At 43.2% G+C, this 16,182-nt stretch overlaps 1 pseudogene; it reads right to left on the bottom strand.

Moving 5' to 3' along the window:
- Nucleotides 1-476: 476 nt before the first annotated feature.
- LOC145390597 (uncharacterized) lies at nt 477-5,097 on the bottom strand (annotated as a pseudogene).
- Nucleotides 5,098-16,182: the final 11,085 nt, after the last annotated feature.

Here is a 16,182-nt window from a genome sequence, read left to right on the forward strand (position 1 = left end):
CTGTTCTCATCTAGCGATAAACAGCACGTACATCAGCTAAAAATGCTAAACATAAGTCAGGAGCTTCTGTTCTCATCTAGCTACAGTATAAACAGCACGTACATCAGCTAAAAATGCTAAATGTAAGTCAGGAGCTTCTGTTCTCATCTAGCGATAAACAACACGTACATCAGCTAAAAATGCTAAACATAAGTCAGGAGCTTCTGTTCTCATCTAGCGATAAACAGCACGTACATCAGCTAAAAATGCTAAATATAAGTCAGGAGCTTCTGTTCTCATCTAGCTATAAACAGCACGTACATCAGCTAAAAATGCTAAATATAAGTCAGGAGCTTCTGTTCTCATCTAGCGATAAACAGCACGTACATCAGCTAAAAATGCTAAATGTAAGTCAGGAGCTTCTTTTCTCATCATCCGCCAACAGTAGTAGTCTAGGTGCGATTGAAATGTTCTTTGATTGCAGCCTCTCATTTTTTTCAATATACGAATCTTCGCATCAAGCCAGGATCTTTCAATTCCTTGTGTATGTGCTCCGGTGTTAGGATCGACGTAATATTGCAGATGATTTACGGAAAAATGACGAAAATTGAGTTGGTTTAAATTAGAGTAAGCTGGCCATCCGTCGGAATGGATTATTGAGCCTTCAGCGACTTCTCTCTGAATAATTGGTTGAAGTGTCTCACGGTCTCTTCTTTGAACGTAAAAATATCGGCAATCTGAACCTTTCTTCAAACCGAACACCCAAGGACCATCAATACATCTTCCATGGTTACGGTTATTGTCCACTGCAGCTTCGCTGTCTGTTGAATTTGGAGCCCGGTCTCCTTGCAACATTCGGCCTCTATTGTATTTTCGCCGTCCTGCAAAGCGTGCTTCATCAATTTGCACAGGCTCTTCTTCAGTGCCTACCATTTGACCACGATTCTGGACTGAAACAATCGCTGTACAAACTTCTCTGCACATGTTGAACCAATCGCAAATTGCTTCGGTACCTCTACCAGTTAAACTTTGAACCAGATCATACGAGAGGTCTTGTATAAAAGATCAATTCTAAAATTTGGCAAAGAGAGAGCATGCAATTTAGTTTGTTATTCAAATCTGTGAAATGGAAGAATACATTGCCTCTGCGAACGGAACGAAAAGTTTGACATCCACGGTTTCTGCAACGAAGAACGGGCATAAATTCGCCATTTCGTCTTCTTTTCCGAACGTCCTTCATCTCTCCGCCACATCGATGACACGGTGAAACACTTTGTTCTTCATCAAAAAGTCCATGTCTTCTTAAAAATGCCAGTGCCTTAGTTTCGTCGCTGATTTCGGTGTAGAATTCTTTTGCGAGCATCTTAAGGGCTGTGTCAATGACTGAAATATAAATGAGGATTTACGGAGGTTAGGAGGAATTAAGAAAGGTAAAGGACTGGCCTATCTTTGAAATCTAGGTAACAAAGTAGATTACAAGCAAATCTTTGGAAATTAGATAACAAACTAGCTTGTAGATAACATACCACAGCTGTCGAGACTGATGTCTATGGCGGAATGAAGCGTGCTGTTGGCACATGTACAATGGGGACCGGAGCTTCGACACTCGAACAGACATTCCATTCATGCTCAGACTCTCTAACCATCTAGATCGCATACCAAAGTAGATTCATGACACGTAGATCGCAATATAAAGTGTAGATCGCATACCAAAGTAGATTCATGACACGTAGATCGCAATACAAAGTGTAGATCGCATACCAAAGTAGATTCATGACACGTAGATCGCAATATAAAGTGTAGATCGCATACCAAAGTAGATTCATGACACGTAGATAACAGGCCAAAGTAGCTACTTTGGCTTGTTATCTACAAGGAAAAAGTATCTACACTACAAATTTATTTTGGAATGATATCTACATAGTAAAACATTATAACATATATAACAAAAAAAATGTAATTGAAATATTATTTTTATTTTATTTTATTTATATTCTAGCGATAAACAGCATGCCTTCGGCTAAAATGTCTACACCGTACAAAAAGTGAAGGACCTTGCCCAACAGATCCAACCAATGTTTGTTTGTTTAATGATTCCCTGCACCTATAGTGCAGGCCGGGCCATACAATAGCCCGGTCAGTGGGGTATGGGATGGTTAAAAAACAGTAAGGGGGGAGGACAGGACCTGGGGATTGCCCAGCACACACGTCCTGTCTCCTGGCTGGCTTTGTGATGTGTGTGATCCAGCCAAGTTCGTTATTCGTTGAAAGATTCCCTGCACATATAGTGCAGGCCGGGCCATACATTAGCCCGGCCAGTGGTGTATGGGCTGATTAAAAAAAACAGTAAGTGGGGAGGACAGGACCTGGGGACTGCCCAGCACACACGCCCTGTCTCCTGACTGGCTTTGTGGTGTGTGTGATCCAGCCTTTTTTTTTTTTTTTTTTTTCCCCGGCCTATCAACCATTGAGGCCGATATATATATATATATATATATATATATATATATATATATATATATATATATATATATATATATATATATATATATATATATATATATATATATATATATATATATATATATATATATATATATTACGTGTGAGATGTCCTTTAACAACCCTACACAGTAACACTTAATACCCAGGTTCAAGGTTAACAAAGTAAACTAACAAAAAGATTCAGTGCGTGTAATTATGACTAAATAAAATAAAATAAACAATGAAAGAACAACACACAAATTAACTCAAGATCGTCCCGATTATAACTGCATAATTTATCACCAACAACACTCCAAAATATAACAAAGATCACAAATGCAAATTATCCACAAAGTTAAAACCCTAACTTAGTTTCCAATACAAGGGTTAACAACAACTGGCACTCTCTGGTGGATGATTAAAAACCCAGCTCCTCACTCTGCCCCGTCCAAAATCACTCTCCCGATCAATCTGCCGGCTTGTGTGAAGCCACCACCGGTAGGACTTTACGTCACCCTGGTAAATGGTGCCTCGTCCAATCACACGCGAGATCCTTCAACCAATCATCACGTTCCAGCGTTGACGGTTGTATGAAAGTAAGAAAGGAATCTCCGAGTGCCACAGGCTCTGAACTGACGTCCCACTCCGATTAACTGAAGCCTCAGGTGAGCGTAGGTGATGAATGAAGCAGAAGTTGAGGTAGCTGATGCTTCAGGTGAATTAGTATTGGCAATTCACGTCACACCTCCACCGCTAACGAGAATACGACAGTGGAGTATTCATTCACTTCTTAAGCTCGCGACAAACAGTCAGCAAGTACATTTTGGATGCCTTTGATATGTCTTATTTCAAAGCTATATTCTTGCAGTAGTAAGCTCCACCTAGTTAACCTCTGGTTTTTATATCTGAACTTACTTAGGAATTTAAGTGGGTAGTGGTCAGTAAAAATGGCAATGGGGCCCTGGACAGATTGCAAGTATACCTCAAAATGCTGCAGGGCTAAAATCAACGCCAATAACTCCTTCTCCACAACAGAATAGTTACATTGGGCATTATTAAACTTTTTACTAAAATAGCACACGGGGTGGTGAATACCATGATGGTCCTGCAGTAAAACTGCACCTGCCCCAATATTACTGGCGTCCACTGCCAAGGAAAAGGATTTCTCAAAATCAGGAGCCCTGAGCAGAGGGTAAGTGGACAAGATATCTTTAGTATGCCTGAAGGAAGTTGCACACTCACTAGACCAAGCAAATTTCTTACCCTTCTTTAAGAGGTCCGTTAAAGGAGCTGTTAAATGGGAAAAGTTACGGATAAACCTACGGTAGTAGCCGATCATGCCCAAGTACCTCTGGACATCTCGTTTACCTGTGGGAGTAGGGAAATCTAAAAGAGCATTGACTTTAGCTGTAGGTGGTGCCACCTGTCCATGTCCAACCATATACCCCAAATACTGTACCCGAGATTTTATAAATTCACACTGAGAGATTGACAACAAGATTAGCTTCATTAAGTCTAGTAAATAACATGGCAATTTGTTGGAGATGGTCAGCCCAAGTATGACTAAATAAAATAACGTCATCAATGTACACAACACTATCAGGAATATCTCTGATGACAGAATTCATTAAGCGCTGAAAGGTGGCAGGAGCATTCTTTAACCCATAGGGCATTACCTCACAGCAGAAAGTTTGATCATTTGCTACAAAACATGATATTTCTTTAGCTCTTGGAGTGAGAGGCACCTGCCAATAGCCTTTCATCAAATCAAATTTGCTAATAAACTTTGCTGTACCAACCTGATCAATGCAGTCATCCACACGGGGTAATGGATATGTGTCAGTCTTCGTTACTAAATTAACTCTTCTATAATCAACACAGAACCTATATTCACCATTAGGTTTGGGGACAAGAGTGACAGGACTGCTCCATGGACTGATTCCACGAGAAATTAAGTTAAGGTCTAACATAATCCAGTTCCACCTGCAAGATGCTACGCCGTTGGGGGGAAACACGATAAGCAGGCAGTTTAATTGGTGAAGCATCACCAGCATCAATATCATGGGTAATTAATGACGTAAGTCCTGGAGAATCCTGAAACACATTTGGGTTCTGTGAAAGAATTGTGATTAGCTGGGTAATTTGATCAGGTAAGAGGTGGGACAACTTAGTAGGTAATTCTCTCCAGGCTGTAGAATTCTCTCCAAAAATTCTAATACCACCAAGAGTGAATGGACAGAGTTTGTCATCACCCTCAGATGGAAGACTGACACATACAGGACTAGGAGCAGTCTGCTGCAGAGTACCAGTCCCACTGTAGGCATCTCTCACAGTAGAACACTCCAAGTCGCTCATTCCCTCTGGAGACACCACTGCAACTGTGGGAGGATCAGGAGGAGATGAGTTAGGGGCCCTGTAATATGGTTTTAACATGTTAATGTGACACAGCTGATGGGGCTTTTTACGATCAGGAGTGACAATGAGGTAATCAGTCTCACCTACTCTTTTGGCTACCATGTAAGGACCTCTATACTTAGCAGTAAATGGCTGGCCAGGCAAGGGAAGCAAAACTAGCACCTCATCCCCAGGGTGGAACTCCCGAGCACGTGCTCGTTTATCATACCAAGATTTCATGTTACCCTGAGCAACCTTCAGATTACTATTAGCAAACTCCCAAGTGGAGTGAAGACGCTCCCTTGAACTCCATACAGTACTTGAGAAGATTGGTTTGACACTCCTTATCAACCCACTTCTCCTTCAGCAGTTGTAATGGTCCACGAACATGATGGCCAAACACTAACTCGTTGGGTGAGAATCCTAAGGATTCTGTTGGAACCTCTCTAGTTGCGAATAATACAAAGGGTACCCCTTTATCCCAGTCTCTTCCCGTCTCTTCACAATATTTCCTCAACATAGATTTCAGTGTTTGATGGTAGCGTTCAAGGGCCCCTTGACTCTCAGGATGATATGCACTGGAGGTTATATGCTTTACTCCAAACCCCTTAAGGGATTGTTCAAAAAGATTTGAAGTAAAATTACTACCCCGATCACTTTGGACTTCTCTTGGAAACCCCATCCTGGTAAAGAATTTTAAAAGTTCTTGTGTAATCACCTTGGAAGATGGATTCCTGATAGGGATTGCTTCAGGGTACCTAGATGCCATATCCAGAATCGTGAGAAGGTAACTGTGTCCATGAGAAGTCTTTGGTAGAGGGCCAACAATGTCTATCACAACCCTAGTGAAAGGGACCTCAAACACCGGTAAGGGCACTAAAGGGGCCACAGGCACCTTTTGGTTGGGTTTGCCGGAGATCTGACAAACATGACATGTACGACAAAATTGTGATACATCTGCACACATTCCCGGCCAGTAGAAATGAGAGCGTATGCGATCTAAGGTCTTTCGGACACCAAGGTGCCCTGCTAAAGGTAAATTATGTGCAGTTTCTAAAATTAACTTACGGCAAAGTTTGGGTACAACCACCTGATGGACATCCCACACACCATGGTCAACAGGCAGATGTGAGGGACGCCATCGTCGCCACAATATCCCATTTTTGAGATAGAAGCATTCACCTAATTCATTCTCAAGGCTATCTGCACTCACAGCCTTAGCAGCCAAGTTTTTACAGTCAGCGTCCTCCTGCTGCAATGTTACTAAACCACTAGGACAACCTGGAGGTAAATCAGGTGGCGTAACTTCATCCACTGCGCGGTACATAAATGTATCGGAAAGATTAATATCGTTGCTACTTTCAGCACCACACACCACATCTTTACTTTCAGTCACAGTTCGAGGAGAGGAAACAGGATCTTTGTGCTTAGAAGGGGCTGCCACACTTGCCATTGATCTAGTGACAGCACATACTGGAAAGGCTTTTGGAATCTCTCTCGGGCTCACAGGTCAGTGGCTCACACACAGGGACCAAAGACAAGGTAGGATCCACATCTACCCTATCCCCAGCCAAATCGTTTCCTAACAAGAGATCATCCCCAGGCACAGGTAACTCCTCTATCAGGACAATACTAGCTCAGCCCTTAAAGAGACCACAATCTAGTTCAATCTCCGCCAAAGGTACAGAGAAAGGCCCACCAGCACCCCTCAACACAATGTGGTGGATAGCTTGACATTTATCTGGGTTAGGATTAAGCAATAGGGACCGAGATGCTCCAGTATCTCGCAACACTTTCACCTCGTACATTCTACCAGCGATCTTAATAGTGCCCTCAGAAATAAAAGGCTTGTAGGTGTCCAAGGACTTAAACATAACACTGTTCACCGATTTGGCCTCAGAGCGCTGAGCTACACAAGCAACCACATCGCTATCCTGGCCTGATCCTTGGCTAGACTCCTCAGCTCTATTGTCAGCTACCACAGCAATTGCTTTCATTCTTCTTTCATCCCTTTCCTTAGCCCAACATTTCTCTGCCGAATGTCCCACTCTACCACAATATGTGCAATTTCTTTTGTTAGAACTACTCTTACCTCGACCCTGGAGAGTGATTCTGGCATGGGGTGGAGTCTGGGTACCGAAAGGTTTAAGAGGATTACCATCAGTAGAGTCAGGTTTATCATAGGGTATTTTACTACGAAGTTTTAAGTTAAGAACATAATCATCCGCCCAGAGTAGCTGCCTCAGAGAGTTCACTGACCCCTTTGTCTCTCAAATGATTTGCTACATGAGGTTCTATTTTCCACAAAAAGTTTTCAATTAACATTAATTCTTTAATAGAATAAAAGACATTAACAGCCTTACTTTTCAACCAATACTGGAAAGTAGTAGTCATGTCACTAAGAAACTCCACATGAGTCTGATCAGCCCGTTTGTGTGTTTTGCGAAATTTCTGTCTATAAGCTTCAGGCCGTAACTGGTATGCGGTTAACACTGCTGACTTTAAGCGATCATAATCCCGCCTCACAGCAGGCTCCACAGACACGTAGGTAGTGCGAGCACGACCAACCAGAGCAGTTTGAAGCAAAACAGGCCACTGCACTTTCGGCCAACCCATGCCATTAGCAACCTCCTCAAATAAGAGGAAGAAATCATCCACTTTGTCTTCTGTGAATCGTGGAATTAGATTACTAGTGGTGATGGACATGGAAGATACAGCAGTGGTAACAGGTTGGTTAAGTTGAGCCATTCGATATTCATGGTCAAGCTCAAGACGCAGTTGCTCGAGTTCACGATCTAGGTGACGTTGCTCTAGTTGGATTTTGAGCCTTTCTTGATCAAGGTCCTTGTCAGAAAGAATAGGATTCACCTCAGTGAAGTCTCGACCAGTAGCCCCCTCGCAGAGTCCTTCATTTCCTTGACGTCCATCTTGTTCCATTTGCTCCACTTCTCTCACGTTACCACCGCTGCATGTGTTTCCTATCCCCAAGACTTCCTTTTTCACCATGTTAACTAGAGCGGTTTTACTCATTGTCGAGAGTGCAGGCAAATTTAAGTAGGATGCAATCACAAGCAGTTCATGAGCAGTTAAATTATCAAAATCAGATTCAGTTGGGTCACTGTCGATAAAACTTTTCGCATCTTCATTATTTATAATATGCATAGTTACCAAATTAAGCAGCTACATACACGAGACGATCCTGGTCACGGCACCACTCTGTTACGTGTGAGAGATGTCCTTTAACAACCCTACACAGTAACACTTAATACCCAGGTTCAAGGTTAACAAAAAGTAAACTAACAGAAAGATTCAGTGCGTGTAATTATGACTAAATAAAATAAAATAAACAATGAAAGAACAACACACAAATTAACTCAAGATCGTCCCGATTATAACTGCAAAATTTATCACCAACAACACTCCAAAATATAACAAAGATCACAAATGCAAATTGTCCACAAAGTTAAAACCCTAACTTAGTTTCCAATACAAGGGTTAACAACAACTGGCACTCTCTGGTGGATGATTAAAAACCCAGCTCCTCACTCTGCCCCGTCCAAAATCACTCTCCCGATCAATCTGCCGGCTTGTGTGAAGCCACCACCGGTAGGACTTTACGTCACCCTGGTAAATGGTGCCTCGTCCAATCACACGCGAGATCCTTCAACCAATCATCACGTTCCAGCGTTGACGGTTGTATGAAAGTAAGAAAGGAATCTCCGAGTGCCACAGGCTCTGAACTGACGTCCCACTCCGATTAACTGAAGCCTCAGGTGAGCGTAGGTGATGAATGAAGCAGAAGTTGAGGTAGCTGATGCTTCAGGTGAATTAGTATTGGCAATTCACGTCACAATATATATATATATATATATATATATATATATATATATATATATATATATATATATATATATACAAACATACACACACACACACACACACACACACACACACACTTCATTGCATACATACAGACACACTTTCATGCAAACGTACATATATATATATATATATATATATATATATATATATATATATATATATATATATATATAATAATTTTAATATTATTTATTTATTTTTTATTTTTTCTTGGTTTTATATTTTTTATACCTTATATTATAAAGAAAACCTAATCTAAAGACCCTAAAACTAATCACCTAACAGACAAATCGCTAACCTATACTAAATCCTACAGAGACAAATAGCTAGACCTACTGTACACTAATGGTAAATATACCTCGACTGACAGAACACCATCGACTGCAGATATGTAATGCCTTTCTATATGACATACCTGCACTCATCACCTGGTGACTGTCAGTCGAGGCACAACCTAATATAGGGGACATCAATATATGAAAGGGAACCAGACGAGTCAGGAACGTTTCCATATACGTCAGCTGTCGTCCCTAATTAGAATAAATTAAGCAAAATAATATAATGTATTTACATAATTTGTACAAAAAGTGAAGAACCTCGCCCAGCAGACCACCATCGACTGCAAGTGCCCAATACCTTCCTATATTGCACACTCCGCACTCATCAGCTGGTGACTGTCAGGCGAGGAACTTGGCTTAATGTAGGGGACATCTATATTAGAAATAGATCGGTGGGAGGAGGAACTATTTAAAATATGTCAACTGTCAACCCTAATTAATATTACAATATATACATATTTACCGTTGATAAAAATCATAACCACACAGTAAAAAAGTCACATCACTCTGATCAGTCCGGTCTCTCTCAAGAAAGCCATCAATTTATCAGTCATAACAATGTCACCCAGGATGGTGGAAAGGGTGAAGGGGACGTCTACTGCGCCGCAGTAATTTATAAGTGAAGCACGTTCACGAATAAATCGCCGACAGCGCAGGATGATATGACTGATAGATAACACCGCATTACAGATGTCACAGTGCGGTGGGAAGCTTCTTTCCATATATGGTTTTATGTGGGTTAAAATGGTGGCATTAAGCCGTAACCGTGCCAACACTTTTTCTTCTAGGTGACTGGGACGGTTGGCAGTGTCCCAGTAGCCCAGGTACGGCTTACAAGTTGGAATATTTAGTCTGGTCCACTGAACTTGCCACAGAAGATTTATTGATTTCTTTCCGAGAGATAGACTAGACCGTAGATCACGAGGAACGTCCCAAGTCTCCTCGAGCTCTACAGCCGACTTAGCAAGTAAGTCAGCCTGCTCATTGCCGTAGATACGACAATGACCAGGCACCCAGATCAGCGTGAATGACTTGTTGCATGAATGCAACATATTAACGATGCGGCCCTGGATCTCGTGAGAGTCTGTAGTGCAAGATGCAATTGCCTGAAGGGCTGATTTTGAATCTGAAAATATGACAAATGAGTCATGCCTAGAATTTAGAGCATAGTCTATGGCATTGTCAATAGCAAAAAGTTCTGAAGTAAACACAGATGTATGAGTCGGCAACCGAAACCTGAGGGCACATTCAGTTGACCACACACTTGCACCCACACATTCACTCGACTTGGAGCCGTCGGTGTACAGTTGATGGGACCCCAAGTGACGAACAATGATGTTACGAAACAAGTGGTGGACCTCCGCCTCCGGCGCCTTGGCCTTTGGTGCTGGGAGCCATGTAACATCGACTGTAAAGCCGGGTGGCTCCCAAGGCGCTATATTTTCAAGCACCAACTTGTCACAGTCACTGGGGTCCACATCAAGCTCCTGAGTCAGTAAGTGGAGGCGAGCAGCAAGTGGCCGACGCACCCCCCGCAGAAGGTGGTGGTATTGACGCAGGGGGGTACGGGCCACACTGCCGATATTACTTTTCCTTAATGTCCTTACGCCATAGGACAAGGCCAGGTGGTCACGGCGAATACGGAGGGGAGGCACATTCGCCTCCACTTCCATACGAGCCACACGGGTACACCGGACGGCTCCAAGACACATTCGCAAGCATTTATTCTGCAACACATCCAATCCTTTCAGCGTGGCATCAGATGCCGAGCCATACACCTGTGCGCCATAGTCTAGCTTCGATCGAATAAGGGACTTATACACCATTAATAAAGATTTTCTGTCGGCACCCCATGTAGTACCCGCTAGGTACTTCAGGACATTTAATGGTTTATCACAACGAGCAAGCAAAGTATTAACGTGAAGTTTAAAATTCATTCTACGATCAAAATGTATTCCTAAAAATTTTACAGAATTTTGAAAAGGTACTGCCTGATTATCCAAAGTTAAGCACAAATTAGGTACGTTACGATTAGTGAAAACTATAGCGGCACACTTACGGACGGAAAACTTAAATTCCCACTGCAAGGCCCATTGGTGGACGGAGTCAAGGGCTGCTTGAATCCGCCCAGCCGAAAATTGTGCATTACGGGAAGAGTGCCATATTGCACAATCGTCAGCTTAGAGCGAGTATTTAAGATTCCTCGGGATGGGAGCTGATGACAGAATATCATTGATCATAATACTAAATAAAGTAGGACTAAGCACACTTCCCTGCGGCATCCCGTTTTCCTGGATAAATATATCCGATGTTACGTTACGGGGCAATTTGACAGAGAAAGTCCTGTCCCTTAAGAAATTTGAAATAAAAATAGGCAAATTTCCTCTTAAACCATAAGCATAGAGCTTCATTAGTATACCGTGTAGCCATGTCATGTCATAGGCTTTATGGATGTCCAAGAACACCCCTATCATGAATTCTTTATTGGCAAATGCCTCTGCAATACAATGCTCCAAATTCATTAAATGATCTAGTGAACTCCTGTATTTACGGAAGTCACATTGTTGATCATTTAACAAATTCTTCGACTCTAAAACAAAAAGAAGCCTATTGTTTACCATACGTTCCATGACCTTACATAGACAAGAAGTCAACACAATAGGACGAAATGAAGTGGGATTCATAAGAAGACCAGCTTCTTTGGGTATCGGTATGACGTGCGCAAAGTGCCATGAGTTTGGGAACGTTCGAGACGCCCAAATCTCATTGTACAATGGTAACGTCTTAATCAGGTTGTCCTGATTAAGATGCTGGATCATACCGTACGTGATGGTGTCTGGTCCAGGGCTGGTGTCTTTACAGGATGTAAGGGCAAGGAGCAGTTCATCTAGCGTAAACTCTTGGTTGTACGGGGAGTCTACGTCTTCTGTGGCAAAGTCTAATATCTGTAGCTCGGCCATGCGTTTATGATGTTGAAAACGCGGATCATAATTGGCTGAGCTACTTACATGAGAAAAACTCCTGGCGAGGATGTTAGCAACGTCCACGGGCTTGTCATAGATGTTATTATTAACCTGAAGGGTGGTGATTGGAAAATATGGGCCTTTATTATTTAATATTCTTATAGTGGACCAGACTTTACGTAATGGTGTTGTACGAGTCACCGTGGACACAAAGGACCGCCAGGAGTCACGTTTGGCCCTTCTTATTATTCTCCTTGCCTCAGCCCGTGCCTGTTTGTATGCAATAAAGTTTTCCTCAGTGGGCTGACTATCAAAAATCCTGTATCTCCTATTGCGTTTTCTTAATGCTTGTCGGCAATCCGGCGTCCACCAATGTGCTCTATGCTTCGCATGAACTGTAGAAGTCTTGGGAATAGCAGCCTCAGCTGCGTGTAATATGGAAGTAGTTATATTTTCGACCTTAACATCCATGGTCTCCCCAGATATATCTAAATTGGCGATCCTTGAGAAGGATCCCCAATCTGCTTTCTTATAGTTAAATTTTGGAGGTGGAGGGTCCGAAATGATGTCGCGTGTATAAGACAGATGGGTAAATGATCACTTCCCAAGGAGTCGTCGTAAGGGTCCCATGAGAGATCTTGATGTATACCAGGGGAGGCCAAAGATAAGTCAATGGCCGAAAAGTTACCAGTACGATCATCTACATGAGTCGCTCTACCATCGTTCAAAAGACAGAGGTTGGATTGTAGTATTAGGTCGGCTACTTGCTCCCCACGACCATCAATCCTCAAGCTACCCCATTGATAGTGATGGGCGTTAAAATCGCCCAACACTAACTTATTTCCAGGCAGATATTCCACTAGTGAATTTAAAGCATCACTATCAATGGGGCCATGTGGAGGACAGTATAGAGAGCAAATAGACAGATACGTGTTATTAAATTTTACTCTGCGTGCGACAGCTTCCAGAGTAGAATTTAGAATCACTTCCGTTTGTGGGTGTGATTTGTGTGTGTAAATGGCAACTCCGTGACCTTCATATCTTCTATACGAGTGGTAGTGTTTGAACTGTGGAGGATCAGGACGATCCTCCAGGCACGTCTCCTGTAAACAAACAACGTCTGGCCTGTGTATAGAAAGCAAGATTGCTATATTTTGTAACTTATTCCCAATACCTCTACAACTCCACTGTAATAGGGTGAATGCGGCGGTTTAAGATTTTCGTTGGAGGCCAGTGTGCTTCATCTTTTTTTGTCGCCCGCCAGAAGGCGAGTGACTACCGGGGGACCTATCCCGGTGCTTGTTCACGGAAACCTCCATATTATCGTCAATTTCGAGGTTCCCTGACTCCCCCGAGGAAGAGCTAACCTTCCTCTCCCTCGCTGGTTTGGGAACTGGAAGAACGTGAGGACGAGACTGTTTTGTGAGGGTAGTCATGTTACTTTTACTAGACTTGTCGGGCTTCGCTTTAGGCCGTACTGATGGAGAGGCAGCAGCAGCCTGAGAATAGGTTGAAAGCTTAGGGATGTCAGTGAGAGAGTTGGAGCGGACGGGAGGCCGAGATGGAGAGGTACTGTGAGTGACAGGACGGAGAAGGACAAGATCAATCTGTGTCTCTACAGAGCACATCACAGGACGGGACATTACCGCCGGAGCATAGGACCTATTCGGCGTGGGAGTTGCATGCAACTCCTTCACCTTTTTCCTAGCTTCGTAGTAGGAAATGCCCTCCGTTGCCTTCACTGTGCAGACCTCCTTCTCCTCCTTCCACTTGGGACAATCCCTAGAGGAAGTGGAGTGAGCGCCCTTGCAGTGAAAGCAACAGACCGTCTCGGATGTACAATGGTCCGCATCATGACCTTGGCTTGCACACTTGCCACACACTGGCTGGGAAGCCCGGCAAGTCTTTGCACCACGCCCATATAACTGGCATATCATACAACGGAAAGGGTTGGGGATGTATGGCCGGACATGAACAATTTCGTAGCCGATTTTTACTTGGCTAGGCAGTGACACTTTACCAAAAGTTAGAATGACGGTTGCAGTCTTTGTCCTGACATCTTCCGAAAATCTGGTGATAAATCTAGCATCGATGACATCTTGCTGAGCGAGTTCCTCTATGATCTCTTCCTCACTCATCACCATGAGATCCCTGCAAGTGATAACACCCTTGCAGGAATTCATGGAAGTTGGGATCTTGGCTTCGAAATCATAGATATGAAACTTGCGCAGCTTCAACAAGTCCTTAACCTGGGAAGAATTGCAAGTCTTTATGAGGAGGTCTCCGTTTGCAAGTTTTTTTACTTGTTCCACCTCCCCAGCACAGCCATCAATAACCTTCTTAATCATGAAGGGATTGAGACTGCTCAAGGGAGTGGAACCTAGAGCATGGATGAGAACGAATTCAGCATTATTTACATTGATATCTAGAGGCAAACGCGTCTGGGGACGTTCTGTCTGGGGCCTGTCAGTCCGTTGATCAGTCAGGGGTCGGTCAGGACTACCTCCCCCCCTGAGGGGGGGGAGGCAGTAGGGGCGTCCTCCATAGTACCACTCCCCCCTAGCGGGGGAAGTGGGAAGAAGGAGAGAAAACAATCAAGGGACAAACAACCGGGGACCACACACCTAAGTCTGAGGTTGCCCTCTCAAACCACTCCAGGGAGGCACGACCGTGTTTATTCACGCCCCAGAGCGATCAGTGGGGGGACCCTCCGTGGGCAATAAGCAAAGGTAAACTCAGTTTATGAGAACAGACACCTACTGTTTAAGACTAACAGGGAGAGGAGGTAACAGTACTAGCTAAACCTAAGCGTCACCAGAAGGGTGAAAAAAGAAGAAGCTAATGCCGGTAAGGAAGCCCTGAAAACTAGAGAAGAGCGCAGAGAAAAACACGTCTACCCTCTTCACGACCATGCATCAAAGTCGATCCAGCCAATATGAGATGCGGTTTATGTATGTAAAGTACTGCACACTAACCTGCAATGGAATAAAAGTCGGAGAGCATGGTCAATACCCCTAGACCCTGCCATGAGATAGCTGTTTCATTTTCTCAGTTTAAGGAGTGACAGAATATCAGGGATTCCCACAAAATAAATAAGTAGCCTATTCATTTGCAACCCCCTCGAAAGCTTGAGGAGCGACGTGCACCTCCACCTCTATAACACCCCTGTTCTCTCGGTCTACAGGAAGTCGACAGAATAGCAGACTTTTACCATTCCTTTGCCCATAGGAGAAGACCACATAATAAAAATGGCCTGACGATGAAGGCATTATGTAGCAGATAGATAAATAGATAGACAAGTAGACAGATAGATAGACAGATAGATATTTCCCCATTGACATTTAATAAGTCTTCCGTCAAAAAAGAAAAAAAAGAGAGACTCAGGGGTGACGTGACTAAAAGTAAACTCTCTAGGGTAGGTTTTGTTTACACTTGGCTAATACTGACGAAATGCACATGTAAACGTAATGAAGTGGTATTCACAGATATGTAAGTGTGCTATAAAACAGAGCGGAGGTAAGAGCAAGTGTTTAGAGAGAGAGTGAGAGAGTAATGAAGCAGCATTGTTTGAGGACTCCAAGAGTGACACATCTATACGATTGCCGGAATGTGTAGGAAGGAATAAATACAGATTAAGGGAAGGGTAGACGCAGAACAAGGTTGATGGGAGTACACGGATGAATTTTTGCCCTCCTTGGCCCACCATTCAGTCCTGTTTAAAAAGCTTGTTTATTTGTCTTTAAGTAAGGAGGAAGGAACCAAAGGCAAGTCCCATAAATATTCCTTCCGAGTGAAAAATAAAAAGAGAGCCAAACTGACGATCCGTTCATTTCGAGATGCCTGGACACATTGCGTTTAAAAGACTGGAGGTCATAAGCAGAGGGAAATGCAGACGAAAGACAGTTCCAGGGTTGACTTACATGGAGGACTGGGAGTATCGGTAAACTCTCGCATTACGGAGTTGGACGGTAAAGATGTGAAAGACTGCTGCCTGACGGGTGCTACGTGCCCGCCGTAATGGGGATGGGATGTAAGCAAACAGTTCATAAGAGCAGTGACTGTTGAAGTAGCGAGTGATAGAAAAGATATGAGGATGCAACAGTGCGGCGTAGAGACAGAGGTTGCTGAGAGTTGGATGAAGT

This window comes from Coenobita brevimanus, chromosome 15, assembly GCF_032717465.1.
Source record: "Coenobita brevimanus isolate Jiangsu-jjx chromosome 15, ASM3271746v2, whole genome shotgun sequence".
NCBI lineage: Eukaryota > Metazoa > Arthropoda > Malacostraca > Decapoda > Coenobitidae > Coenobita > Coenobita brevimanus.